Raw genomic sequence first — 27,980 nt, forward strand, 5'->3', positions numbered from 1 at the left:
CTCTGCCACACACGCTGGGAGATGTAGTTCTTAGAATATTTAAACACCAGCAAAAACTACAGTTATTAAAGAGAACAGGTAAGCATGTAGATAAACTTAATGCACAGGAGGTGGGGAACTCTCTTTTAGACTTTCTTTCAAAAGCTGCCCACTGAGCACTTTTTTCTTTTAAAAAATTATTGCTGTTTTTTTTTTTAATTATACTTTAAGTTCTAGGGTACATGTGTACAATGTGCAGGTTTGTTACATAGGTACACATGTGCCATGTTGGTTTGCTGCACCCATTAACTCATCATTTACATTAGGTATTTCTCCTAATGCTATCCCTCCCCCAACCCCCCACCCCACAACAGGCCCTGGTGTGTGATGTTCCCCTTCTTGTGTCCATGTGTTCTCATTGTTCAATTCCCACCTATGAGTGAGAACGTGTGGTGTTTGGTTTTCTGTCCTTGTGATAGTTTGCTCAGAATGATGGTTTCCAGCTTTATCCATGTCCCTGCAAAGGACATGAACTCATCCTTTTTTATGGCTGCTTAGTATTCCATGGTGTATATGTGCCACATTTTCTTAATCCAGTCTATCATTGTTGGACATTTGGGTTGGTTCCAAGTCTTTGCTATTGTGAATAGTGCCGCAATGAACATACATGTGCATGTGTCTTTATAGTAGCATGATTTATAATCCTTTGGGTATATACCCAGTAATGGGATCACTGGGTCAAATGGTATTTCTAGTTCTAGATCCTTGAGGAATCACCACACTGTCTTCCACAATGGTTGAACTAGTTTACACTCCCACCAACAGTGTAAAAGTGTTCCTATTTCTCCACATCCTCTACAGCATCTGTTGCTTCCTGACTTTTTAATGATTGCCATTCTAACTGGTGTGAGATGGTATCTCATTGTGGTTTTGATTTGCATTTCTCTGATGACCAGTGATGATGAGCATTTTTTCATGTGTCTTTTGGCTGCATAAATGTCTTCTTTTGAGAAGTGTCTGTTCATATCCTTTGCCCACTTTTTGATGGGATTTTTTTTTTGTAAGTTTGTGTAAGTTCTTTGTAGATTCTGGATATTAGCCCTCTGTCAGATGGGTAAATTGCAAAAATTTTCTCCCATTCTGTAGGTTGCCTGTTCACTCGGATGGTAGTTTCTTTTGCTGTGCAGAAGGTCTTTAGTTTAATTAGATCCCATTTGTCTATTTTGGCTTTTGTTGCCATTGCTTTTGGTGTTTTAGTCATGAAGTCCTTGCCCATGACTATGTCCTGAATGGTATTGCCTAGGTTTTCTTCTAGGGTTTTTATGGTTTTAGGTCTAACATTTAAGTTTTTAATCCATCTTGAATAAATTTTTGTATAAGGTGTAAGGAAGGGATCCAGTTTCAGCTTTCTACATATGGCTAGTCAGTTTTCCCATCACCATTTATTAAATAGGGAACCCTTTCCCCATTTCTTGTTTTTGTCAGGTTTGTCAAAGTTCAGATGGTTGTAGATGTGTGGTGTTATTTCTGAGGCCTCTGTTGTGTTCCATTGGTCTATATCTCTGTTTTGCTACTAGTACCGTGCTGTTTTGGCTACCAGAGCCTTGTAGTATAGTTTGAAGTCAGGTAGTGTGATGCCTCCAGCTTTGTTCTTTTTGCTTAGGATTGTCTTGGCAATGCAGGCTCTTTTTTGGTTCCATATCAACTTTAAAGTAGTTTTTTCCAATTCTGTGAAGAAAGTCATTGGTAGCTTGATGAAGATAGCCTTGAATCCATAAATTACCTTGGGCAGTATGGCCATTTTCACGATATTGATTCTTCCTATCCATGAGCATGGAATGTTTTTCCATTTGTTTGTGTCCTCCTTTATTTCGTTGAGCAGTGGCTTGTAGTTCTCCTTGAAGAGGTCCTTCACATCCCTTGTAAGTTGGATTCCTGGGAATTTTATTCTCTTTGTAGCAATTGTGAATGGGAGTTCACTCATGATTTTGCCATTTGTCTGTTATTGGTGTATAGGAATGCTTGTGATATTTGCACATTGATTTTATATCCTGAGACTTTGCTGAAGTTGCTTATCAGCTTAAGGAGATTTTGGGCTGAGAGGATGGGGTTTTCTAATTATACAGTCATGTCGTCTGCAAACAGAAACAATTTGACTTCCTCTTTTCCTAGTTGAATACCCTTTATTTCTTTCTCTTGCCTGATTGCCCTGGACAGAACTTCCAACATTATGGTGAATAGGAGTGGTGAGAGAGGGCATCCTTGTCTTGTGCCAGTTTTCAAAGGGAATGCTTCCAGTTTTTGCCCATTCAGTATGATATTGGCTGTGGGTTTGTCATAAATAGCTCTTATTATTTTGAGATATGTCCCATCAATACCTAGTTTATTGAGAGTTTTTAGCATGAAGGGATGTTGAATTTTGTGGAAGGCTTTTCTGCATCTGTTGAGAAAATCATGTGGTTTTTGTTGTTTGTTTTGTTTATGTGATGGATTACATTTATTGATTTGCATATGTTGAACCAGCCTTGCATCCCAGGGATGAAGCCAACTTGATCGTGGTGGATAAGCTTTATGATGTGCTGCTGGATTTGGTTTGCCAGTATTTTATTGAGGATTTTCGCATCGATGTTCATCAGGGATATGGGTCTAAAATTCTCTTTTTTTGTTGTGTCTCTGCCAGGCTTTGGTATCAGGATGATGCTGGCCTCATAAAATGAGTTAGGGAGGATTCCCTCTTTTTCTATTGATTGGAATAGTTTCAGAAGGAATGGTACCACCTCCTCTTTGTACCTCTGGTAGAATTCGGCTGTGAATCCATCTGGTCCTGGACTTTTTTTGGTTGATAGGCTATTAATTAATGCCTCACTTTCAGAGCCTGTTATTTGTCTATTCAGAGACTGAACTTCTTCCTAGTTTAGTCTTGGGAGGGTGTATGTGTCCAGGAATTTATCCATTTCTTCTAGATTTTCTAGTTTATTTGCGTAGAGGTGTTTATAGTATTCTCCAATGGTAGTTTGTATTTCTGTGGGATTGGTGGTGATATCTCCTTTATCATTTTTATTGCATCTATTTGATTCTTCTCTCTTTTCTTCTTTATTAGTCTTACTAGCGGTCTATCAATTTTGTTGATCTTTTCTAAAAACCAGCTTCTGGATTCATTGATTTTTTGAAGGGTTTTTGTGTCTCTGTCTGCTTCAGTTCTGCTCTGTTCTTAGTTATTTCTTGCCTTCTGCTAGCTTTTGAATTTGTTTGCTCTTGCTTCTCTAGTTCTTTTAATTGTGATGTTAGGGTGTTGATTTTAGATCTTTCCTCCTCTCTCTTGTGGGCATTTAGTGCTATAAATTTCCCTCTACACACTGCTTTGAATGCGTCCCAGAGATTCTGGTACATTGTGCCTTTGTTCTCATTGGTTTCAAAGAATATCTTTATTTCTGCCTTCATTTTGTTATTTACCCAGTAGTCATTCAGGAGCAAGTTGTTCTGTTTCCATGTAGTTGTGTGGTTTCGAGTGAGTTTCTTAATCCAGAGTTCAAATTTGATTGCACTGTGGTCTGACAGTTTGTTGTGATTTCTGTTCTTTTATATTTGCTGAGGAGTGCTTTACTTCCAACTATGTGGTCAATTTTTGAATAAGTGCAATGTGGTGCTGAGAAGAATGTATATTCTGTTGATTTGGGGTGGAGAGTTCTGTGGATGTCTATTAGGTCCGCTTGGTGCAGAGCTGAGTTCAAGTCCTGGATATCGTTGTTAACCTTCTGTCTCTCTGATCTGTCTAATATTGACAGTGGGGTGTTAAAGTCTCCCATTATTATTGTGTGGGAGTCTAAGTCTCTTTGTAGGTCTTTAAGGACTTGCTTTATGAATGTGGGTGCTCCTGTATTGCGTGCATAGATATTTAGGATAGTTAGCTCTTCTTGTTGAATTGATCCCTTTACCATTATGTAATGGCCTTCTTCGTCTCATTTGATCTTTGTTGGTTTAAAGTCTGTTTTATCAGAGACTAGGATTGCAAACCCTGCTTTTTTTTGCTTTCCATTTGCTTGGTAGATCTTCCTCCGTCCCTTTATTTTGAGCCTATGTGTGTCTCTGCACGTCAGATGGGTCTCCTGAACACAGCACACTGATGGGTCTTGACTATCCAATTTGCCAGTCTGTGTCTTTTAACTGAGGCATTTAGCCCATTTACATTTAAGGTTAATAATGTTATGTGTGAATTTGATCCTGTCATTATGATGTTAGCTGGTTATGATGTTAGCTGCGCATTAGTTGATGGAATTTCTTCCTAGCATCAATGGTCTTTACAATTTGGCATGTTTTTGCAGTGGCTGGTACCGGTTGTTCCTTTCCATGTTTAGTGCTTCCTTCAGGAGCTCTTGTAAGGCAGGCCTGGTGGTTACAAAATATCTCAGCATTTGCTTCTCTGTAAAGGATTTTATTTCTCCTTCACTTATGAAGCTTAGTTTGGCTGGATATGAAATCCTGGGTTGAAAATTCTTTTCTTTAAGAATGTTGAATGTTGGCCCCCACTCTCTTCTGGCTTGTAGAGTTTCTGCTGAGAGATCCGCTGTTAGTCTGATGGGCTTCCCTTTGTGGGTAACCCGACCTTTCTCTCTGACTGCCCTTAACAGTTTTTCCTTCATTTCAACTTTGGTGATTCTGACAATTTTGTGTCTTGGGGTTGCTCTTCTCAAGGAGTATGTTTGTGGTGTTGTCTGTATTTCCTGAATTTGAATGTTGGCCTGCCTTGCTAGGTTGGGGAAGTTCTCCTGGATAATATCCTGAAGAGTGTTTTCCAACTTGGTTCCATTCTCCCTGTCACTTTCAGGTACACCAATCAAACGTAGATTTGGTCTTTTCACATAGTCCCATATTTCTTGGAGGCTTTGTTCATTTCTTTTTACTCTTTTTTCTCTAAACTTCTCCTCTCACTTTATTTCATTAATTTGAACTTCAATCACTGATACTCTTTCTTCCACTTGATTGAATTGACTACTGAAGCTTGTTCATGCGTCACGTAGTTCTCATGCCATGGTTTTCAGCTCCATCAGGTCATTTAAGTTCTTCTCTACACTGTTTATTCTAGTTAGCCATTTGTCTAATCTTTTTTCAAGGTTTTTAGCTTCCTTGCAATGAGTTCAAACATCCTCCCTTAGCTCGGAGAAGTTTGTTATTACTGACCTTCTGAAGCCTACTTCTGTCAACTCGTCAAAGTCATTCACTGTCCTGCTTTGTTCCGTTGTTGGCGAGGAGCTGCAATCCTTTGGAGGAGAAGAAGTGCTCTGGTTTTTAGAATTTTCAGCTTTTCTGCTCTGGTTTCTCCCCATCTTTGTGGTTTTATCTACCTTTGGTCTTTGGTGTTGGTGACCTACAGATGGGGTTTTGGTGTGGATGTCCTTTTTGTTGATGTTGATGCCATTCATTTCTGTTTGTTAGTTTTCCTTCTAACAGTCAGGTCCCTCAGCTGCAGGTCTGTTGGAGTTTGCTGGAGGTCCACTCCAGACCCTGTTCCCCTGGGTATCACCAGCAGAGGCTCAGTTGGAAATGCAGAAATCACCCGTCTTCTGCATCAATCACACTGTGAGCTGCAGGCCAGAGCTGTTCCTATTTGGCCATCTTGGAATGGGAAAAACTCTTTTTTCTTTTTTTTTTTACCCTATTTATTCCTTTATGTAGGAAGACTGATAGTTAAATGTCTAAAAGACAGACAACAGATAAAAGGCAAGAGAAAAGTAATTTTTTTTAATCCTGGCATCACAGGCTTAATCATGTCAAGTTTCAAAACAACCCCAGCAGCCATCTGACCCTGTTCCTGCAGTTACCTAGTGGAAGGGTAGTGTCAAGAGTGATAAAAGTGTAAGAATATTTACCTGTGGTTTCCTTCTTAAAATAAAGTGGAAGCCAGGCACAGTGGCTCACACCTGTAATGCCAGAGCTTTGGGAGGCCAAGGCAGGATGATCCATTGCAGTCAGGGTTTCAAGACCAACCTGGACAACATAGCAAGACCTCATTTCTACAAAAATTTAAAAATTCGCTGGGTGAGGTGATGCATGCCTGTAGTCCTAGCTACTCGGGAGGCTGAAGCAGGAAGATTGCTTGAGCTCAGTTGTTTGAGGTTACAGTGAGCTATGATTGCTTAACTATACTCCAACCAGGACAACAGAGTAAGACTCTGTCTTTAAAAAAAAAAAAATTAATTAATTAATTAATTAAAACAATAAAATAAAGTGAAGAAGATTCAAAGTTCCACTATCTACAGGTCTGTCAGGAGAAACAGATAATAGAGAAATGATAACAGCCGGCACCCACAGAGTGCTACTTACTACATGCCAGGTGCTGTCCTAAGCACTTTACATCTGCCAACTCATTATTCAGATGAGGGAACTGAAAGAATCTTCGCTTTCAACCGTCAGTTATATTGCCTTTTCACAGGCAAGGCAATTGCAGTTATATTGCAATTTTCAATTGCATCTGCAATCAGATGCAAAGGAATTGCTAAAGACTCAGTAGTTGAGGGCTATATTTTGAGCCAGGACCAAAGCAAAGAAGAACTACTTTCATTTATAATAAGGGCCCAGATGCAGGAAGTAGACATCTCAAACAGTGTGGTGTGAGAGCAGTGTGGGATGGCAAAAAGAGGATCCAGGCCATCCTGGAAATAGTCCTTTGGCCACAGAAGTTAATTGTTACCATCAGTGCCTTAGAAAGTAAGAAGTAGTGACTGACATCAGGACTCCAAAACTGGGTAAAGTTCAGAATAGATGCAGTCATTCTTCTTTTGTCATCTTCACGAAATCCTGAATTGTGAAATTCCTCTGGGAATATTTATATGTTGATACCTGCACAAAATAGACCCTACGTGATAATAATCATCTCTATTTTGGTGCATAGTTTTCTGTATTTCCTGTGTGCATGTGTGTGTATGTGCACACACATGTGTTTGCGTGTGTGCATGTGTATGTGAGTGTGTGTGTGTGGTGTGAATGTTTTCAATATGCATCAAGGGCCTGGACAATGTGATATATGCGTGTTTGTTACTTTTAATCTAGAAATAGGAATTTAGCATTTGAAGTGCCCCAATCAGGAATATACTCTCCAGGATAGGTTTGAAATGTTTTTCTCAGGTCTCCACATTCCAGAGGACCTGTTACAAGTGGTTTGACTATTGCTATCTCAATGTACTAGTTGTTAATATACTTTTAAAATGATAGAAATAGTTTTCAGTTGGCAAAATGTGCGATGTTTAAAATATGTGGATTAGCCAGGCACAGTGGCATGTGTGTGTGATCCTTCTCAGGTGTCTGAGGTGGGAGGATTCCTTAAGCACAGGAGGTTTTTGTCTGTTTTTGTTTTTGTTTTGTAGAGAAGGTGTCTTGCTATGTTGTACAGGCTGGTCTCAAACTCCTGGCCTCAAGAGATCCTCGTGCCTTGGCCTCCCAAAACACTGGGATTATAGGAATGAACCACCATGGCCAGCCAAGCCCAGAAGTTTGAATCCTGCCTGGGCAACACAGCAAGACCCCATCTCTAAGAAAATAAAATAAACTTAAATTTAAAAAATAAAATGTGTGAGGCCGGGTGCGGTGGCTCACGCTTGTAATCCCAGCACTTTGGGAGGCTGAGGCAGGCAGATCACGAGGTCAGGAGATCGAGACCATCCTGGCTAACACGATGAAACCCCATCTCTACTAAAAATACAAAAAATTAGCCGGCGTGGTGGCAGGCGCCTGTAGTCCCAGCTACTCGGGAGGCTGAGACAGGAGAATGGCGTGAACCCAGGAGGCAGAGGTTGCAACGAGCTGAGACCACGCCACTGCACTCCAGCCTGGGCGATAGAGCGAGACTCCGTTTCAAAATAAATAAATAAATAAAAATAAAATAAAATATTTGGATTAATTAGCAATACTGTAGAAGAATCTGTGTCCTTATATGTATAGAAGTGCATAAAATTTATGAGCCCAGCAGCCTATCTATATCTTTCAGAGTGGTCTTTGTGGCTCAGGCTCTGATTTGGACCTGAAGATTCTGCTACCTATTCTGAATAGTAAGTGAGCTTAACTTGCCTCTAGAATATTATTGCATCTGCCTTGATTAATTCTTTCCTGCAAGATACTTGGCAGTGTGCCAATGGTGGAGACAACCAGTTTTCTACCAAATAGTCCATTCTCCTCTTCTTCCTAGGTGCTTGACTACACCACCCATCCAGCTCACCTAACAGATAGCTGTATTCATGTGGCCAAGTTTCACCTGATGGCATGTGAGTAGAAGAATGTATACCTAGATTTCTGGGCCTACACCTTAAGAACGTGAATATGCCTATTCTGAGTTCTTGTTCCCTTCTTGCCATTTGGTTGGCTAGAACTTTGCTATGCAGACAACAAAAGGCCCAGAGAGTAGTGCAGAATCATGTTGGAAGGAACCTGAGCCCCTGAGTAGCTCATGAAGCAGACCACCTGCCACCTTGGAACATTCACCTTGGACTGTTGCTTTAAACCACTGTATTATTATTACAGCAGCTTTTCCTCATCTCATCCGATACAGTGCCTAAGGGACTGAGCTGAGCTTGTAAGAAGAGCACGCCTGCTTGCTAATGATGACAGCGGTAGCAGAATTCCATCTAGGGCTGGATACCAAGGTAACATGCAAACATTTAGTGAGTTTGGGGGGAACAGCAACACAAAGCCCTACCCTATCTCTTACTTTTAGAGGCCTTCAACATCTCCCAGTAAGAATCTAACAGGTGTTTAAAAATGCAGATTTTGTTCACAGCTAATATTATACACTACAGTGAAAATAGAAAGCCTTTCTTCTAAGATCAGAACAACGCAAAGATGTCCATTCTTGCCACCTCTATTCAACATAGTATTGGAAATCCTAGCTACAGCAATTAGGCAAGAGAAAGAAATAAAAGACATCCCCCAAATAGGAAAGGGAGAAGTTAAATTACACCTGTTTGCAGATAACGTGTCCTTATATATAGAAAACCCCAGAGACTCCACCAAAAAACTGTTAAGATAAACAAATATAGTAAAGTTGTAGGATCCAAAATCAACACACAAAAATCAGTACACTGAAAACTATTTAAAAAATCATTAGAAAAATAGAAGAAGACACAAATAAATGGAAAGAGCTCATGCTCATGGACTGGAAGGATTAAAGTTGTTAAAACGTCCATATTACCCAAAGTGATCTATACAATGGAATACTATTCATCTACGTCTGGGTGCCTTAGACTGCAGAACTATCTGCCCAAACCACTTGGAGCCTATTTACAGGGCTAGTACATCCTCTTTGCTGATTAAGTCCTCCTAAGGGCAGACTGCACAGCTGGAGTACACAACCCTAATGGCTAAGGACGCCCAGGGGACACACATTTTATGAAGTGGGTGTGGTTAGAGCTTAGCTATGCAGCATCAGGTGTCCACACATGTGTCCACAAAGCCCTTTGTAGTGTAGGATGGGGCATAGGTAGAAATAAAAGAGGAACTGCCCTCAGACCAGGGATGGGCAGCCAGGGAGCCAGCTGTCTCCATAATCTGGAGACCCCAAGAAGTCTGAGAATTCTAAATAGGAACCTGCCCTTCCAGGTTATTATAAAAGTGTATTTGTCAAGATGTGAGGGTAGAACATATTTTATTTAACAGTTTGTTACAAATATTTAGACCTGGCCGGGCACGGTAGCTCACACCTGTAATCCCAGCACTTTGGGAGGCACCTTTGCCCTAAGGGCCTTCAGCAGAGGCATTTCCACCAATGAACAAGTCATCAGTGTTACCCTGCGTCCTACTTACATCTTTCCCTCCAACTCCAGGCAAGCCTGTCTGCAATCTCCCAAATCTTATACATGTTGAACTATTGTGGCTGATGATGCCAGGGTAGATAATCATGAGAGCAGCTAAAGGGAGACCATGGTGTTGCTAACTTAGCAGAAGCCTGGAGCTCAGAGCGAGTGCAGGGTAGCCAGAGTGGCACTGGGTGGGGAAGTGGGTGGAAATGCGGGATTGCTTTCTTGATTTCTTTTTAATTAGTTCATCCTGGTTATATAGAAACTACCAATTTTTGTATATTGGTTTTTGTATCCTTCAACTTTACTGGATTTACTTATCATTTGTAAGACTTTTTTGGTAGTCTTTAGGTTTTTCTAAGTATAAGATCATGTCATCTGTAAAGAGAGACACTTTCACTTCTTTTCCAACTTGGATTATGTCCTTATTTCTTCCTCTTTCCTAATCGATCAGGCTAGGACTTCCAGCACTATGTTGAATAAGAATAGTAAAGGTGAGCATCATTGTCTTATTCCAGTTCTTAGAGGAAAGGCTTTCAGCTTTTCCCCAGGTGGTATGATGTTAGCTGTGGGTTTGTCATATATGGCTTTTGTTATTTTGAGGTATGTTTCTTTTATGCCTAACTTGTTGAGACGTTTTATCATGAAGGATGTTAAATTTTATCAAATGCTTTTTCTGTGTTTATTGAGATGATCATATGGTTTTTGTCCTTCCTTTGGTTAATGTATCACATTTATTGATTTGCATATGTGGAACCATTTTTTGCATTCCTGGGATAAATCCCACTTGATCATGGTGTATTATATTTTTGATGTGTTGTTAGATTTAGTTTGCTAGTATTTTGATGAGGATTTTTACATCTGTGTTCCTGAGAGATATTTTTCTCTCATAGTTTTCTTTTTTTGTGTGTCCTTGTCTGGTTTTAGCATCAGGTAATGCTGGCCTTACAGAATGAGTTAGAAAGATTTCCCTCCTCTTTAATTTTTTGGAATGATTTGAGAAGAATTAGTGTTAGTTCTTTATAAGCTTGATAGAATTCAGCAATAAAGTGATCCAGTTCTGGGCCTTTCTTTGTGGGGAGACTTTTTATAACTGATGTAATCTCATTATTGGTCTGTTGAGGTTTTCTGTTTCTTCCTGGTTTAATCTTAGAAGGTAGTATGTTTCCTGGTATTTAATCAATTCCCTCTAGGTTTCCTAGTTTTTGAGCATATAGTTGTTCATAATTCTCGCTGATGACCTTTTGCATTTCTGGTGTCTGTTGTCATGTCTCCTTTTTCATTTCTGATTATGTTTATTTGGATCTTATCTCTTCTTGGTTATTCTAGCTAGCAGTTTATCAATTTTGTTTTTCTTTGCAAAGAACCAACTTTTTGTTTGATTGATCTTTTGTCTCTTTCGTTATTTATCATTGCGGTTTGGTGGTTTTCTGTAGTGGTAACATTTGATTCCTTTCTCTTTCTCATTTGTGTATCTGCTATGCCAGTGAGTTTTACAGTCTTATGTGTTTTCTTGATGGTAGACATCATCCTTTCTGTCTTGTGTGTCCATATGAAGAGACCACCAAACAGGCTTTGTGTGAACAACAAGGCTGTTTATTTCACCTGGGTACAGGCGGGCTGAGTCCGAAAAGAGAGTCAGCAAAGGGAGATGGGGTGGGGCTGTTTTATAGGATTTGGGTGGGTAGTGGAAAATTACAGTCAAAGGGGGTTTTTCTCTTATGGGCAGGGGCGGGGGTCACAAGGTGCTCAGTGGGGGAGGTTCTGAGCCAGGAGGAGGAATTTCACAAGGTTAATAGTTCAGTTAAGGTGGGGCAGGAACAAATCGCAATGGTGGAATGTCATCAGTTAAGGCAGGAACAGGCCATTTTCACTTTTGTGGATCTTCAGTTGCTTCCGGCCATCTGGATGTATATGTGCAGGTCACAGGGCATATGATGGCTTAGCTTGGGCTCAGAGGCCTGACACTTTCACTTCTAGATGAAGGACTCTCAAACATTTCTTGTAGGACTGGTCTAGTGGTGATGAATTCCCTCAGTTTAAAGTATTTCTTTTAAACGAACGAACACTTTTCTCTAGATAGTGAATCTAAATCTCCTCCAGCTTGTTCCATTGCAGATTGACTTATATAATTTGGTCTGAAGATAATTCATCTTAGAGAAGATGATGCACTCAAAACAGAGAAGATGTTAAGAGGCTTTTGAAACTATAAAGCAGTCCCACTGCTGTTGTCCGAGTTTATCAACTCTTTTGCAAATTATGTATGAGTCAACACTACTGCTTACCTGGCTTCTACTTTATGAGTAACAGCTAAATAAATGAGTCTAACTTGGAGAAAATCAATGTTCATTTTCTTTTGCAGTTGTCATCTGCAGCAGGACCTCACTTGAGTACTGCCTCTGAGCCTAGGTTCTGAAAGCTAGTTTAAAATTCCCTCTTTAAGTTTGTCTGCTGAATGTTCTGTGACAAATTCCCTTTCACGCACGTCCATGTGAAGAGACCACCAAACAGGCTTTGTGTGAGCAACAAGGCTGTTTATTTCACCTGGGTGCAGGCGGGCTGAGTCCGAAAAGAGAGTCAGGGAAGGGAGATAGGGGTGGGGCCGTTTTATAAGATTTGGGTAGGTAAAGGAAAAAGGGGGGTTTTTCTCTGGTAGGCAGGGGTGGGGGGTCACAAGGTGCTCAGAGGGGGAGCTTTTGAGCCAGGATGAGCCAGGAGAAGGAATTTCACAAGGTAATGTCATCAGTTAAGGCAGGAACAGGCCATTTTCACTTCTTTTGTGGCGGAATATCACCAGTTAAGGCAGGAACCGGCCATCTGGATGTATACATGCAGGTCACTAGGGATATGATGGCTTAGCTTAGGCTCAGAGGCCTGACATTCCCTACTTCATCTCTCATGCTGAATATAGTCCCTGCAGGGATGCTATGTGGATACTTTAATTTTTTGGAATGATTTTTAAAGATTGGTGTTACTTTGGTAATAATAATTGTTTTTATTTTGGCGAATATTTAACTTTAATCAGGTCTTCATTAGACTTAAACTAGTTGACTTCAATAGTCATGGAATGCCTTTAATACTCAAGAAAATAAAAAATAGGCTGGGCATGGTGGCTTATGCCTGGAATCCCAGCATTTTGGGAGGCCAAGGCAGGAGGACTGTTTGAGCTCAGAAATTTGAGACCAGCCTGGGCAACATAGCAAAATCCTATCTTTACTAAAAATACGAAAATTAGCCAGGAATGGGGGCATGTGCCTGTAGTCCCAGCTACTCAAGAGGCTGAGTGAGTATTGCTTGTGCCCAGGAGGTTGAGGGTACAGTGAGCCGAGATCATGCCACTGCACTCCAGCCTGGGTGACAGAGTGAGTGAGACCCTGTCTCAAAAAAAACAAAAAACAAACAAACCAAAAACTAAAACAAAACAAAACAAAACAAAAACAAAAACAAAAAAACTCAAGAAAATAAAAACAAATATAAAATTCTAGAAGAATACTGCAGCTCATATGTTAAATGTAAGTCAATAATAAAGTTTTTATGAAATGTTATCCCTTTTAAAAGAGTTCTTCTTATGAATATAGGTTTCTTAGTGTACATTTCAAGAATAAACAGTAAGACAGTTTGTTTCTGCCATCCCAAGCTACCTGAGATTAAAAACTATATTTTCTAAAATTGAGTTGCTGGCAAGGAATTTGTCTTATCATACTTATTCAGAATTTGTTTTTCTAGGCCAGTAATGCCTGTAATCTCAGCACTTTGGGAGACCAAAGTGGGAGGATCACTTGAGCCCAGGAATTCAAGCCCACCCTGGGCAACACAGCAAGACCCTGCCACTCCATTATTTTTTAAAATAAAAAATAAATAAATAAAAATTTGTTTTTCTATAGCCTAAAGAAAAATAATTGCCTCTGTTAACATTACATTTCCAAGAAAAATTGTCTGCAAATAGTTTAATTTTAGATGATTACCCCTCTCCAAGGTAGGGCTGGAAGGAGGATAAATTTGGCAGAGACATAGGTTGCACATACTGATCTCAGTTTGTGTTAGGTGCATATAAATAAAAAAATAGTTTCTTCATTTTATTAAAGCCCTATTTTTGTATCATTTCTAGTAATGTATATACCAACATAAATGCTTGATCTCAATCTCTCCTGGTAATTACAAATCAACATATCCAATGCTTAAAGTTACTATTAAATTAATGTAGAATTGTCAGGTCTTCATTAGAAGTAGTAAGTAGAACACAGAGATTGGTCAAATTTTTCAGTACTTATACTTTTGAAAAAAAGAAAAGAGTATTCTATTCCTGCCAATTAGTATAGTCTTTACCCTGATAAACAATGTCAATATACATTATGATTTTAATTATAAACCCCCTGGAGACAGCAAGTATGTTTATATTTTATTAGTCATTGTACTTCAGAAGCCCCAAAGCTCTCTATTCCTAGTTCAGATTTTCTTTTGTTTGTGTGTGTTTTTGTTTTTGTTTTTGGATGAAGGTTAAGAGGAAGCTTTCTTTCTTACTTAAAGGTTTGTATGCTGGGCAGATAGTTAATGGTACAGAAATCCAAGCTTTATTTGGGGGAACAAGAGGGCAGACAGGACATAGAGGTCTTATTGGCAGAAGTGGCAAAGTAGGGGACAATCTTTCATAGGATCATAAAATTATAGCCCCCAAACACAATCTAGTGAAATCACCTTGTTTCTAAGAAGGTTTTCACAAAGAGCTAATACTAAAGAATTGGGGTTACAGAATATATGGTATTATCCATGCCAAATACAAACACATGGACATCTTTATTGGAGGAGAAATTTGTTCTGCTCAAGAGCATCTTAAAGATTTCTATTTCCCAGTCATTATTCTTTCCCACAATCCCCTCCCAATAATTAGTCCAGAGGTAGGTCTGGGTTCCCATGGTGGCAGGATATTCAAATATCTCAAGATGGCTCACCATGTCGTGAATGACATCTTAATTAATCAGTCTTCAAACAGGGGACACAGTGAGAATAAGGACTCCATGTTTCCTGATCTCAAAACACACTTGAGAGTTAAGAGCATGGGAATGACACTTCTGTGAATTACCACTTGGTGCCTGTTCATTTTTCTCTTCTGAGCAAAGACCTCTCTTGTGAAATTCTAATACTTTGCATAGAATATTCAGAATTTCCAGACCTCATCATTGAAGATTTCTTTTGCCTTCACAGTCATAAATATGTTGTAAGATTTGTGTTCCCAAGATCAAAGACAGGTCTCACAAGGGGTCCCCTGCTCTACTACCAGGACACCAACATTTGTTCTTGGTGCATCTTACATCAGCAATCTTTGAAATTCATTAGGTGAGGTCCTATATCCTTTGTTGTATCAGTCATCATCCCCAGCACAGGTTAAACCTCAGATTTCTCCACTCTAAGTGTCCTTGCCCTCAGGGAGGGTGACAGGATGTGGGGTTTCTTTCCAATGTTTTAGGACACACTCATAGCAAAACATGTCCACATCCTGTTGCAATCAGTGTGGTCAAATAGTGTGGAACAAATCAGCCCTTCCTGATATCTTCTGGATCTGAGGCAACCGTGTCCCTTATATGATGTCTGTAGTCAAAGGTTAGACTAGACTAGACAAAGGTTGGTTAGAAAACCAACTCTCAACCACAGACCTTGGTAGTTTCACAACTATTTTTAAATAATCTCTTACTTCCCCCTTCCTCTCCCTTATCAATGGGGAAATGGTGGGAGTCTCTGGAGCAGAAGCCATAAGCTAATGAAATGTCGTGGGACTGGACACACTAATGTTAAGGTCTATGGGCTTTACATCCACAGTTCCAAAAATCTGTCATCTCAGAGCATTAGCATCCAGCTATTTTTTTTTTTTTTTTTTAGTTTTTGTAGAGATGGGGTTTCACCATATTGGCCAGACTGGTCTTGAACTCCTGGCCTCAAGTGATCCGCCTGTCTCGGCCTCCCAAAGTGCCCTGAACCAATACGCCTGTCCAAGTGTGTCTCTCTTTAAATAACTCTCCCCCTTTTTTTCTGTTCCACATCATCCTGTTTGGAAGATAGAGATTTCATTTTGTAGCACTTCTCCCAAACACTTGTCATCTTCCCTTTGGGAGTCTCTGTCCAGGGAATCTTATTATTTAGGAAAAATTTTTAGATGTGTCTTACCAAAGTCTCGGATATATATCTAATGATGTCCAACTCTCCCTATCATGAACTCTAGAATAACCTGACCACTTTTGCCCATGGGTTTCTGTCACTTCTACTTTTCAGACTGGTTCCTTCTGGTGGCCAGCATTTGGTACTTCCTCTACTTTCTGTGAAGACTCTCATTTAGTTAAAAAAAGGAAAAAAAATATTACTGATGCCGTGGAGCATAGTATTTGTAGATACAAAGGACCTCAGAGGTCAGCCCCTCTCACTTGTTATATGAGGCATCTAAAGTTCTAAGGACTGAGATGTTTGCCCAAGGTCATGTAGTTAATAAATATCATCTATATCAGGCCACTTCGTATGATTGGGCAGGATGTTTATTACCAAAAAGCAACCATCTGACAGGTGAGTAGGGACCGAAATCCAGTCTGTGCTCCTCTTGCCTTGCCAAGCTGTGAGTCCTGCTTAGGACTCTATGCCACACCCCACCACCAGAGAAAAAGGCCTCTCTGTGATTTTTATAAAGGCACTATTTGGCTAATAGTGACGCTAATCTATATGTAAACTTTTCTTCTAATTATCTCAAACCTAAGTGTTAGAAAAAAGTTAATTAGGAAGAAACTTTGCATTTTTATTTTAAAGGAATTAGTATCCTATAACTTTTATGTTCCTAACAATTCTTACATCTTTTTCAAATGCTATTTGTTAATTCTTAAGCAATCTTGGCATTCACAGATTGGGTTGTTTGTTTGTTTATGGAAACAAGGTCTCACTATGTTGCCTAGGCTGGTCTCAGACTCCTGGGCTCAAGCAGTTCTCCCGCCTCAGCCCCCCAAAGTGCTGGAACAACAGGGATGAGCCACCATGCCTGGCCAGATTTGATCATTTTTGCTTCACCTACTCAAATTATGGGGATGGGGTACAGATTCATTTTTGCTTCACCTACTCAAATTATGGGGATGGGATACAGGTTCAGGCTAGGGTCTCAGGATCCAGGACTCTGCTTGAGAATAAGAAGGGCTGGCCCAGGGTTATAGGGTGGAACCAAAGAGAGACTTATGCCCCCACCCACATAAGGGCAGCTTTCTGTCTGATACAAAGGACCTAGTCCAAGGAGACAAGAATTTAATCACAAGGGAAAAGTCTGGAGTAGAGGACAGGACAGAGAGTAGTTCAGAGGCAGACGCTGGAAAGATTTCCTGAGACAAAGGTTCCTGGGAAGTGTTCTTTTGTAGGGGCCTCCTGTGTGCTTTGGATAAAACTGGAAAGTCCAAAAGGCCTAGTCAGCCTGCAGAGCTCCAAGGCAATGCAACAATGCCACTGGAGGTCAAGAGGAGGCGATGACATCAGAGACCAATGACCTGGTTTCAGTGGGACAAAACACTGCAACCAGAGCCCAGCAAGTGCCCACTGGGCCAAACAAAAGCCCACTGTGAACCAGCCACAACACCACCAATGCCACGTGAGTGCATAAACTTTCCCTCTCCCCAAGGCCATCTTGGCTAAGGGAAGAGGAGAGAAGAAAATGCCTAAAACGCTGAGCATTTCCCCAAAAGAGATTAGGTTAACCCCAAAGTAGACTCTGGCTACCTTTACTTGGAAAGTTTATGTTTGGTGATCTACCTTCACTTCATCACTCTATCTCGCCATCAGAGGAAACGGGGCCTTCTGGACAAGAAGAGAATAGTTACAGAAAACAAGAAGGCTACATGTTCAAGCTTTGAATTCAACTTAACCCCATTACACCTGGTCCCTCGGATCCCAGAGGACATGCTTTGCACATTATTCCAAAGTTACAGAGTTCAAATATAAACGTAGATGACTCTTTTGATGCTCTTGAGGTTGGCTTTTATGCATCGAAAAAGGTTATTCAGAGGTTACTTAGCTTTAAAAATTAATATTTAATTTACCAAAGTTACAACTTAAAAACTTCGCTTACTGCCAGGCATGGTGGCTCATGCCTGTAATTCCAGTACTTTGGGAGGCCAAGGCGGGCGGATCACAAGGTCAGGAGTTCGAGACCAGCTTGGCCAACATGGTGAAACCCCATCTCTACTAAAAATACAAAAAGTAGCTGGGCATGGTGGTGCGTGCCTGTAATCCCAGCTACTCAGGAAGCTGAGGCAGGAGAATTGGTTGAACCTCGGAGGCGGAGGTTGCAGTGAGCCAAGATTACCCCACTGCACCCCAGCCTGGGTGACAGAGCGAGCGAGACTCCATCTCAAAAAAAAGAAACTTCGTTTACCTTAAGATTTAAGTTCAAGTTAGAATTCTTGTTGTTCTTTCAGAAATATAGCAAATTTTAAAAGCACTTGAAGGGCCTAAATATTGTTTGGTTCCATTAACAAATGCTATTAGATAAACTCCTTAAAACCTCTTAAGGTGCATTTATAAATTTAACATTATTTATTTTCTTAATATCAATAATTATTCAATTTAATGTCAAAACTTTCCTGGGAACCTAAATAATGCATACAAATCTAGTAGATCAAACACATAAATATGGCGATTTTTAAGTTCTTAAAAGATCTTAGTAACAATCTGACTTAGAATGTAAGTCACTCCCTTTGGTGTTTAGGAAACACAAGACTGATCTCTAGTTTCAACAGACCAAATTCTCTTAAACATTGCAACTACTTACAGTAAGTAATGTACACATTAATACAAAAATATGAATACTGTAGATAATATCCTCTTAAACATTTCTACTCCTAAATCTAAATCTTCGCAAGGTTGGAATATGATTACCCACCATATTAGTTTGCAAGAACTGCTATGACAAAATACCACAAACTGGGTGGCTTAAGCAACAGAAATTTATTTTCTCATAGTTCTGGAGGCTGGAAAGTCCAAGGAGTCAGTAGGTTTGGTTTCTTCTGAGGCCTCTCTTCTTGGCCTGCAGAGACCAGCCTTCTCACTGTGTCCCCAAGTGGTCTTTCTTCTGTGTATGTACATCCTTAGTGCCTATTTTTCTGTCCAAATTTCCTCTTTTTAAAAATTTTTTTATTTTTTTTTATTTTTATTTTTTTGAGTTGGGGCCTTGCTCTGCTGCCCAGGCTGGAATGCAGTGGTGCAGTCATGGCTCACTGCAGCCTCAGCCTCCGGGCCTCAAGCAATTCTTCCCGCTCAGGTTCCTCAGGTGTACACTACCATGCCCGGCTAATTTGTGTATTTTTTATAGAGATGGGGGTCTCGATATGTTGCCCAGGCAGGTCTCAAACTCCTGCCCTCAAGCAATCCTCCTACCTCAGCCTCCCAAAGTGTTGGGATTACAGACATGAGTCACCAGCCCCACCCCAAATTTCTTCTTATTATAAGGACACCAGTCAGATTGGATTAGGACCCACATTAATGGCCTAATTTTAATTCAGTCACCTCTTTAAAGGCCCTATCTCCAGGCCAGGCATGATGGCTCATACCTGAAATTTCAGCACTTTGGGAGGCTGAGGTGGGCAGATCACCTGAGGTTAGAAGTTCGAGACCAGCCTGGCCAACATAGTAAAACCCCATATCTACTACTAAAAATACAAAAATAGCCAGGCATGGTGGCATGCACCTGTAGTCCCAGCTACTTGGGAGGCTGAGGTGGGAGGACCACTTGAACCTGGGAGGCGGAGGTTGCAGTGAGCCAAGATTGTGCTACTGCACTCCAGCCTGGTCAACAGAGCAAGACTCTGTCTCAAAATAAATAAAAATAAATTAAAAATAAATAAAGGACCTATCTCCTAATAAGTCCCATTCTGAGATACTCGGAGTTTGAGCTCCAACATATAAATTTGGAGGGGGAGACACAATTCAGCCCATAACATTCACCAGGGAGACCATTGTGTCAACCCAACAATTTGAGAGATGCCTTTCCAGGACAATTCCTTGCCAGGAGGATGACTGAATGTTGCTGGTGACCTTGATGGAACATACAGAGCCCTCCTTAGAGTGATTCTCAAGGGGTGGTCCTGTAGCCCTTAGAGCCCACATAGTCTACATCTCTGTTTCTTACTTTTGCCTCATTACAGAGGACCACATCCCCATCCAGTCTGCTTGGTCAGCGTCCATATTTCTGCAAGTCTTTAATATAGTGTCTGTTAATCTAGCTCTGAAGACCATGAGTTAGATGGAATTTTGCAGTTTTTCTATATCCTTCTTTCCTGGTAGAATCACAAAACTCTTTTAGATATTGAATTTATTTCTTTCAAACCTTTTATTCTAATAAAGGCTGAAAGAAAATACAATAGACCCATATATCCTTTGCTCAGGTTCAATGGTTGTTAACATTTTACCATATTTGCTTTCTCTTTCTCTCTCTCTGTCTCTCTCTCTCTCTCTCTCTGTCTCTCTCTGTGTGTGTGTGTGTGTGTGTGTATGTCTGTGTGTCTGTCTGTCTATGTTTGGCTGAGCCTTTTGAAAGTACATTGTAGAAATCATGACACTTGCCAAGCGTGGTGGCTCACGCCTTTAATCCCAGCACTTTGGGAGGCCGAGGCAGGCGGATCACGAGGTCAAGAAATCGAGACCATCCTGGCCAACCCACATGGTGAAACCCCGTCTCTCCTAAAAATACAAAAATTAGCTGGGCGTAGTGGCGCATGCCTGTAGTCCCAGCTACTTGGGAGGCTGAGGCAGGAGAATCGCTTGAACCTGAGAAGTGGAGGTTGCAGTGAGCCAAGATCACGCCACTGCACTCCAGCCCAGGCGACGGAGCGAGACTCATCTCAAAAAAAAAAAAAAAAAGACACTTCACCTTTAAATATTAATACATTAATCTTCTCCTAGAAATATAGACAGTCTCGTACATAAACAATACCCTTTTTATATCTAAAAATTAATAGTAATTTGATAATATCCTCTAATTTACAGTTTATATTCAAATTTCACAAATCCCATAAATGTCTTTTATAGGTGTGTTTTTCCAGAGCAGTATCCCATCATATATTTGCATTTGGTTATTATATCTCTTTAGTTCCCCCGCTTTTTTCCCCATAAGATTGGAATGCTCCATTAGGTGTTAAGGACACTGTTTGAGCACTTGGTTAAGATGGTGAGTGCCAGGTCTCTCTATGGTAACAGTTCTTTTCTTTTTGCAATTAGTGAACAATCTGTGGAGTGATTCTTTGTCACCATCGGGAAACAGAAAGATAGACGATATATAGATAGATCCTGGAAAAGTTCTTTAGTTTTCTTTACAAAAATAGCCAAAGAATTTATTGAGACTTCGTAAATGTTAACATCTTCATTTTATTATACATAATTCAAGGTGCTGTTTCTCAAATGTGGGTAAATATATCCCCAGAGATATGCTATAGAAGGCTGAGTTAGGCAAAGTGCACAGGACAGATCAGAACTTATAGGAATTATTTTATGTGGTGATATTAACACAATGTAAAAACGCTTTCATGCTGAGACAATTGCAGATATATTAATGGAGTAAAATGTAAATCCACACATATTTTTTAAATGAAGCATGCAAATTCAAAGAAAATTTGAGCTTAGGGAGTTTAAAATAGGCCGCTTTGGACTATTTCCCTAACCTCCCAGAAGTCCTTTTCTACTTTTCTGTCCTGAAGAGGATGGTCATAGGAAAGTGTGAGAAGTGCTGGCTTTAGAGTACGTATCTGTATTTTGTCCCTGAGGAACTGGTGGGAACCTTTCTTCTAGAGTATCTAAAGGAATCGCCCCTGTTCCCATGTAAGCTACTCCAATTCTGCTGAAACTCCTGTTTGCCACTTTTCAGGGGCACATTTGTCAAGCTATTCTGGGCTCGTGTCAAATGCACTCAGATGGCTTTCTTGGTTCCTAGTCCTTATTATTATTTGCAGATTGTTCTTGGTCTTTTTTAATGCAATATGTTCAATGTTTGACTTAAGTATCATTTATTAGTTGATTTTTTTACAACGTTTTCTCCCTTCAACACTCAACTAGGCAATGCAGGCAGTCTGTTGTCTCTGTTACCCAGGAATCACACCTTGCTGTAATGTATGCTTTTCCTTTATCAACCTTCCCTGTCCTTGCAACCCAACAGATAGCCGATCCAGGAACACACATTACAGCAAGCTGCCATCGTTGGGGTCATCTGCCCCTTTGGGAAGGGAGCTTAATTGGGCTCCAAGATGAAAATGTATTTCCCTTACTTACAATACTTTAACCAGTGCCGAATTACCCAACAGTCAGACAAAGTACGCATTTGACCAGTGTTAAACTAAGGCGCAATAAAATTTTAAAGAGTTTATTTGAGTAGTGATTTGTGAATCAGGAAACACCAAATCAAAGCTGGTTTGGGCTCTGCCAAGGGGATGCAAGAGGAAGTCTTTTACAGGGTGCACATGAAGGTAAAGTGTCTTAGTTTTGTGTTGCTTCACAGAATACCACAGACTGAGTAATTAATGTATAGAGTAAAGAAATTTATTTCTCACAGTTCTGGAGACTAGGAAATCCAATATCAAGGTGCCAGCATCTGGCGAGGGCCTTCTTGCTGCATCACCCCATGGCAGAGGGTGGAAGGGCAAGCAAGCCAACTTGCAACCTCAAGCATTAACCCATTCATGAAGGTGGAGCCCTCCTAGTCTAATCACCTCCCAAAGGTCCCACCTCTTGACATTGTTGCTTTGGGGGTTAAGTTTCCTACAAATGTTCTTGGGGAAACACATTCAAACCACAGCATAAAGTGAAGGAAAGAAATATTTGATTGGTTACAGTTATACAGTTGTCTTATTTGGTCTTTCCTACTGGAAATTTCCTAGTTAGTTACCTATAAATTAGATGGTGGCTTCTGATTGGCTGAACTTAAGTTTCATTTTACTTTAATGTAGACATTTACAAAAGAAATAACCCCAAGCTAAGTTTCACTTACGTTTTCAAATCAAGCATGGTCAGCGTTGCCTCCGTGGCTTAACTGGCTTTGTTTGCTCAGGAATTCTTCAAGCCTGGTCTCCATTTTAATTTTCAACACCAGTAATAAAGCAGAAGGATCCAAAAATTATTTTTTTGTGAGATAATTAAACTCCCTCAAAGCATAAAATTTGTCAGCCTAGGCAAAGTAAGAGCTCTGTCTGACCACCTTATACTTATTTTATGATTTGCTGTAGTTTTAATTTTTAATTACATACCTGGGGAAGAAGGGAGAAATCATCTCTTCAGTGCTCAAGGTTTCTACTGGTCTTAGTGGGTCTCTGGGCCATGCGTGTCCTGACACCACTGCCAGGCTTCCTCCCCTAGCTGGCAACAGCTCAGGTCCATCCTGGCATGATCACTCTCTGGCATGCACTAAAACCATTAGAAAAGCCACAGGTTTGGGAACATACCTACATTTCCCTTAATTGTAATCCTTTGTTGGGAATAGACTTGTGGTCTATTACCTTGGGGATTACCATGCTTAGGTACTTCTAACAATGAGAACTAAACTCAGAGTTCACAGCCGCCTTTGTTCCTGACCATGGAAAAGGGAGTATGGCAGTGGCTGAGAATTAAGCTCTAGAACAGTGTTCCAAACTGGATCCAGAACCTTGGTTGGGGGAGTAATATATCTTTGTTTTCACTAACCTTAAAATAAAATTTAGCATTTTGCTTAATTATGAGTGTAGGCAAGAAACTCCAGTAGTTTTAACAAAACTCATGACTTTCCACTAGTAGAAATCACAGATATTTTTAGAGCCAATTCAATTGTTAGACATGCCTTGAAATATCATTTCACTCACTACTACTTCAAAATTATTGAAGTTTTTAGACCCCTGATAGGTACACAGTCTTCTTATAATCAGTGCTATTGAGCAATTATCAGCCTATTTCTCCCGTGTTCTGTATTCTCGTTCAGAGATATACATTGTTTCTCCGTAATTCCATGTCTACAAAGTTCTCTGTCCATTTATTTAAGAAGAGAAAGCTAAGTACATCTAGAGACACTTAAAACTCAACAGCTATTTCTGTCATAATGGCATCAAAGCTGAACCATGAATTCACAGTCATATCCTTTTTAATATAAGTTGTATTGGTTCGAGACTAGCCTGGCCAACATGGTGAAACCCCATCTCTACTAAAAATACAAAAATTAGCCAGGCATGGTGGCACGTGCCTATAATCCCAGGTATTCAGGAGGCTGAGATAGGAGAATTTCTTGAACCTGGGAGGCGGAGGTTGCAGTGAGCCGAGATCGTACCACGGCACACCAGTCTGGGCGACAGAGCAAGACTCTTGTTTCAAAAAAAAAAAAGAAAATTGGAGTCGAACTTTAAAAGTCTTAGATAATTCTGGTGTTCCTTGAGAGAAGCCTTGAAAAATCAGATATGAAAGCTGTCATTTCATTTGCAACAAAATATCTTTGTGAAACAAGATTTTTAACACTTGTAATTATCAAAACAAAAAATAAAATAGACAATGTCTACGATGACATGCATATTGCGTTGTTGTTTTAAAATGTAGGTTTTCATATTATTTAGGTATTGCAAGGCCAACAGATCAGGAGATGACTGCCATTGACAAGACAGTTGGTTATATTCACAGATCCCAAGAGAAGGGGATGCACCATGCCATGGGGCTGAGGAATGTGACATGTAGAACACTGGGGTCAGTCAGGAGGCAGAGACAGGGGAATACATGGGCAAGAGCCTTTTGTAGTCTCCTCAAGAAGGAACAGAGTGGGCAGCAGGGTAAGTAGGCCTCACATTGGCTGGCTTGAATAATTTCAGTGGGCTCTGGGGTGGAGGGAGTGTCTCTAGTTGTCAGGGGCCAGGTAGCAGGCCCTGGGGTGATTAGGCCAGGCGGACAGTGGCCTAGAGTGTAAGAAAACAATAAAGGAGGTGATCAAAGCCGGGCACAGTGGTGCACACCTGTAATCCCAGCACTTTGGGAGGCCGGGGCGGGCAGATCAGTTGAGCTCCAGGAGTTCAAGACCAGCCTGGGCACCATGGCAATACCCCGTCTCTACTAAAAATACAGAAATTAGCCAGGCGTGCAGTGAACTTAAATCACTCCACTGCACTCCAGCCTAGGCAACAGAGTGAGACCCTGTCTCAAAAAAAAAAAAAAAAAGAAGGTGATTTGGGTATGGGCTCTGGACTAGCTGGTTTGCATATGAAACACACGCTCCCAGGTGGGTGAAGCATTTATTATCTCTAGGTATTGACTAGCCCTGGGAATGGCAGTCTCTCTAGGGTTACAAGGCCCCAGATGTCAAATATCAAATACAGAAACTAGAAAATGTGGTTATTACACTTGACAAAGTTTGTCGCACTTTCTAATCTTCTTATTCAAGCCAAGGAACAATAGCCTTCATGCCAATATGTCTTAAAATATAAAAATCTAACTTTAATTTGCCTATATTTCAGACATGCCTTCTCACTAAGACCACATATATATCCCAAATTTATTTTATTTTAATAGGTTGACATATTTATTGCTGCATAGCAAATTACTTCACAAGTGATTAAAAACAGCAAACATTTGTTATCTGTGGGTTTGGAAGGCAGGTGCAGCTTAGCCAGGTGGTTTTGGGTCCAGTTGTGTCATGTGGCTGTAACAAGGTGTCAGCCAGGGCCTCTGTTCTCTAAGGCCACACAAAGTAGGGGTCTGCTTCCAAGCTCCCTCACGTGGTTGTCGGAAGGCCTCAGGTCTTAGACACATGGACCTCTCCACCTTACAGCTACCTTAGGACGTGGCAGCTGGCTTCTTCAAGTGGGAACAACTCAAGAGAGAGCAAGAGAAAGCATTCAAGAAGCCACAATCTCTCTGGAACCTAATCTCAGAAGTGGCATACCATCATTTCTCCCATACTCTGTTCATCAGAAGTGAGTCACTAGGTCCAGCCCCAACTCAAAGGGAAGAGATTACATGAAGGAATAAATACCATGAGTAGGGACCACCTTTGAGGCTGCCTACCACAGTTGAAAACTATACTTCGGTATTTCAAGGCCAGGTGTCATGGCTCATGCCTGTAATCCCAGCACTTTGGGAGGCCGAGGCGGTTGGGTCACTTCAGGCCAGGAGTTTGAGAGCTGCCTACCCAACATGGAGAAACCCCTTCTCTACCAAAAATACAAAAATGAGCCAGGCGTGGTGGCACGTGCACGTAGTCCCAGCTACTCAGGAGGCTGAAGCAGAAGAATCGCTTGAACCTCGGAGGTGGAGGTTGCAGTGAGCCGAGATCATACCGCTGCATGCCAGCCTGGGTGACAGAGAATTGCTTTTCTTTGTACTGTGTATTTTATTTTTTGCATTTGAAAATAGTATTCTGAGAAGAGGTCCAAAGGCTTCACTAGCTGTATATATAACACAGACAAAGAGTCCCTGCTTCAGTGCCAGACAGATTTGGGTCCAAACCCTGCCTCACCCACCAGCCATGTGGACCTTGAGCAATAACTTCACCTTTGCAGGCATCGGTTGCTCCAACAATAAAATGGACATAATAACAGCATGTATCATAGACTTGTTGTAAGGGTTAAATGAAGTCATGCAAAACATTAACATTCTGCCCAGAATATATTAACAAATGGTAGTTATCATCAGTTTAGAAAAGAGCATGCCTAAATTTCATATGTGTGCATAGTGTTCTACTTCACATGATTATAGAAGCCTGGGATCATGTTTATTAGTGGTCGGGTTCTACTCTTTCTTCCGTTGTATATTTTAAATATCTTAACAAACGTGATGAAGCCTAACGTGTTGGTACCAGATCCCTTACCAAAAGCACCACATAGGCCAGGTGTAGTGGCTCACACCTGTAATCCCAGCACTTTGGGAGGCCAAGGCGGGCAGGTAACTTGAGGTCAGGAGTTGGAGACCAGCCTGGCCAACATGATGAAACCCTGTCTCTACTAAAAATACAAAAATTAGCTGGGCGTGGTGGTGTGTGCCTGTAATCCCAGCTACTCAGGAGGCTGAGGCAGGAGAATTTCTTGGACCCAGGAGGCGGAGGTTGCAGTGACCCAAGATCACGCCACTGCACTCCAGCCTGGGTGGCAGAGCAACACTCTGTCTCAAACAAAAACAAACAAACAAAAAACACACGACAAAAAAATACCAAGTATTATTATATCCAGATGTATTATATTAACACAAATGACATAAGCATAAGAACGAAATACTGGGCCAAAACGTCCATAGCGGGGAAATGCATAATCCAGCAACCTTCTTACCCATAAAATCTCAGTCCTGATGGTTTGCATTTTCAATGCATTGGCCACCTGTTACACAGTATGCAGGTGACTGCTGTGGAAGATGAGTTGGACTGGAAAAAGATTAAAACCCCTTTCTTCCAGCCACCTGCTTCTGACCAGGTGTTCCTTCCTGCCAATGCAGTACAAAAAGGAAGAGGCAGAGAAGGACCGCAGTTACTCTGTCATCATGTGATCTGTGTTTGTGAATCACATTTGACAGAGGGCTTGTGCTATCCAGGAATCCAGTAATCATTCAGAGTCAGCGTGGACACCTGAGAGTCAGGAATGGCTTGCTGCCTCCATCTGTTAGTTTCCCTGAGTCTGGAGACCAGGAAGGCAGGATCTGGAATGGGCAAGTGCAGTGTTTTCTCATATTCTGACTTGGAGTCAGGACCCAGGTAGAAACTGCTGGTTCCACTTTGGGAGAGAGCCTCTCCCCGAGCTGGCCTCCTTTGCCCTGGCATGTCCAGCACACAAAGGAGGACATTATTAATATAAACGAGCGGACAGCATCTGTTGCCAGAGAGTCTTAATTAGTCCCCAGCTGGGACTGTGCCACGGGCACATTGCATGTTAGTTGTGATTTCCCAGAAACAATGAGGGAAGACCGAAAACACGAAAACACGTTGTTCCTCCACAGCCCCGCCCTCTCCTGCAACCTCACTCTCAATTCCGGGTTGTAGTTTTTCAAAACAGTACTAGAGAGTTTGATCTGAAATATCTTGATTAGTACTGGAATGAAAATGAATTAAAATTAAGCAAAATGTACATGGGATCTCTTGGTACTATTTCTTACCAACTGCATGTGAATCTACAATTACCTCAAAATAAAAAGTTTAATTTTAAAAATTCAAGCTGCTCAGAATTTACTGTGACAGGAAGAAAGAAAGAAACTGAAAAGGAGGAGGAGGAGGAGGGAAAGAAGAAAGCCCCA

At 40.9% G+C, this 27,980-nt stretch overlaps 1 long non-coding RNA gene across 1 annotated transcript; it reads left to right on the forward strand.

Moving 5' to 3' along the window:
* Positions 1–7,937: 7,937 nt before the first annotated feature.
* LOC134809879 (uncharacterized) lies at positions 7,938–13,589 on the forward strand. Its single transcript, XR_010156554.1, has 4 exons — positions 7,938–8,021; positions 8,159–8,234; positions 8,519–8,612; positions 13,488–13,589. It is a non-coding gene; the product is annotated as an uncharacterized LOC134809879 (long non-coding RNA).
* Positions 13,590–27,980: the final 14,391 nt, after the last annotated feature.

The sequence above is a fragment of the Pan troglodytes genome, chromosome 3 (assembly GCF_028858775.2).
Source record: "Pan troglodytes isolate AG18354 chromosome 3, NHGRI_mPanTro3-v2.0_pri, whole genome shotgun sequence".
NCBI lineage: Eukaryota > Metazoa > Chordata > Mammalia > Primates > Hominidae > Pan > Pan troglodytes.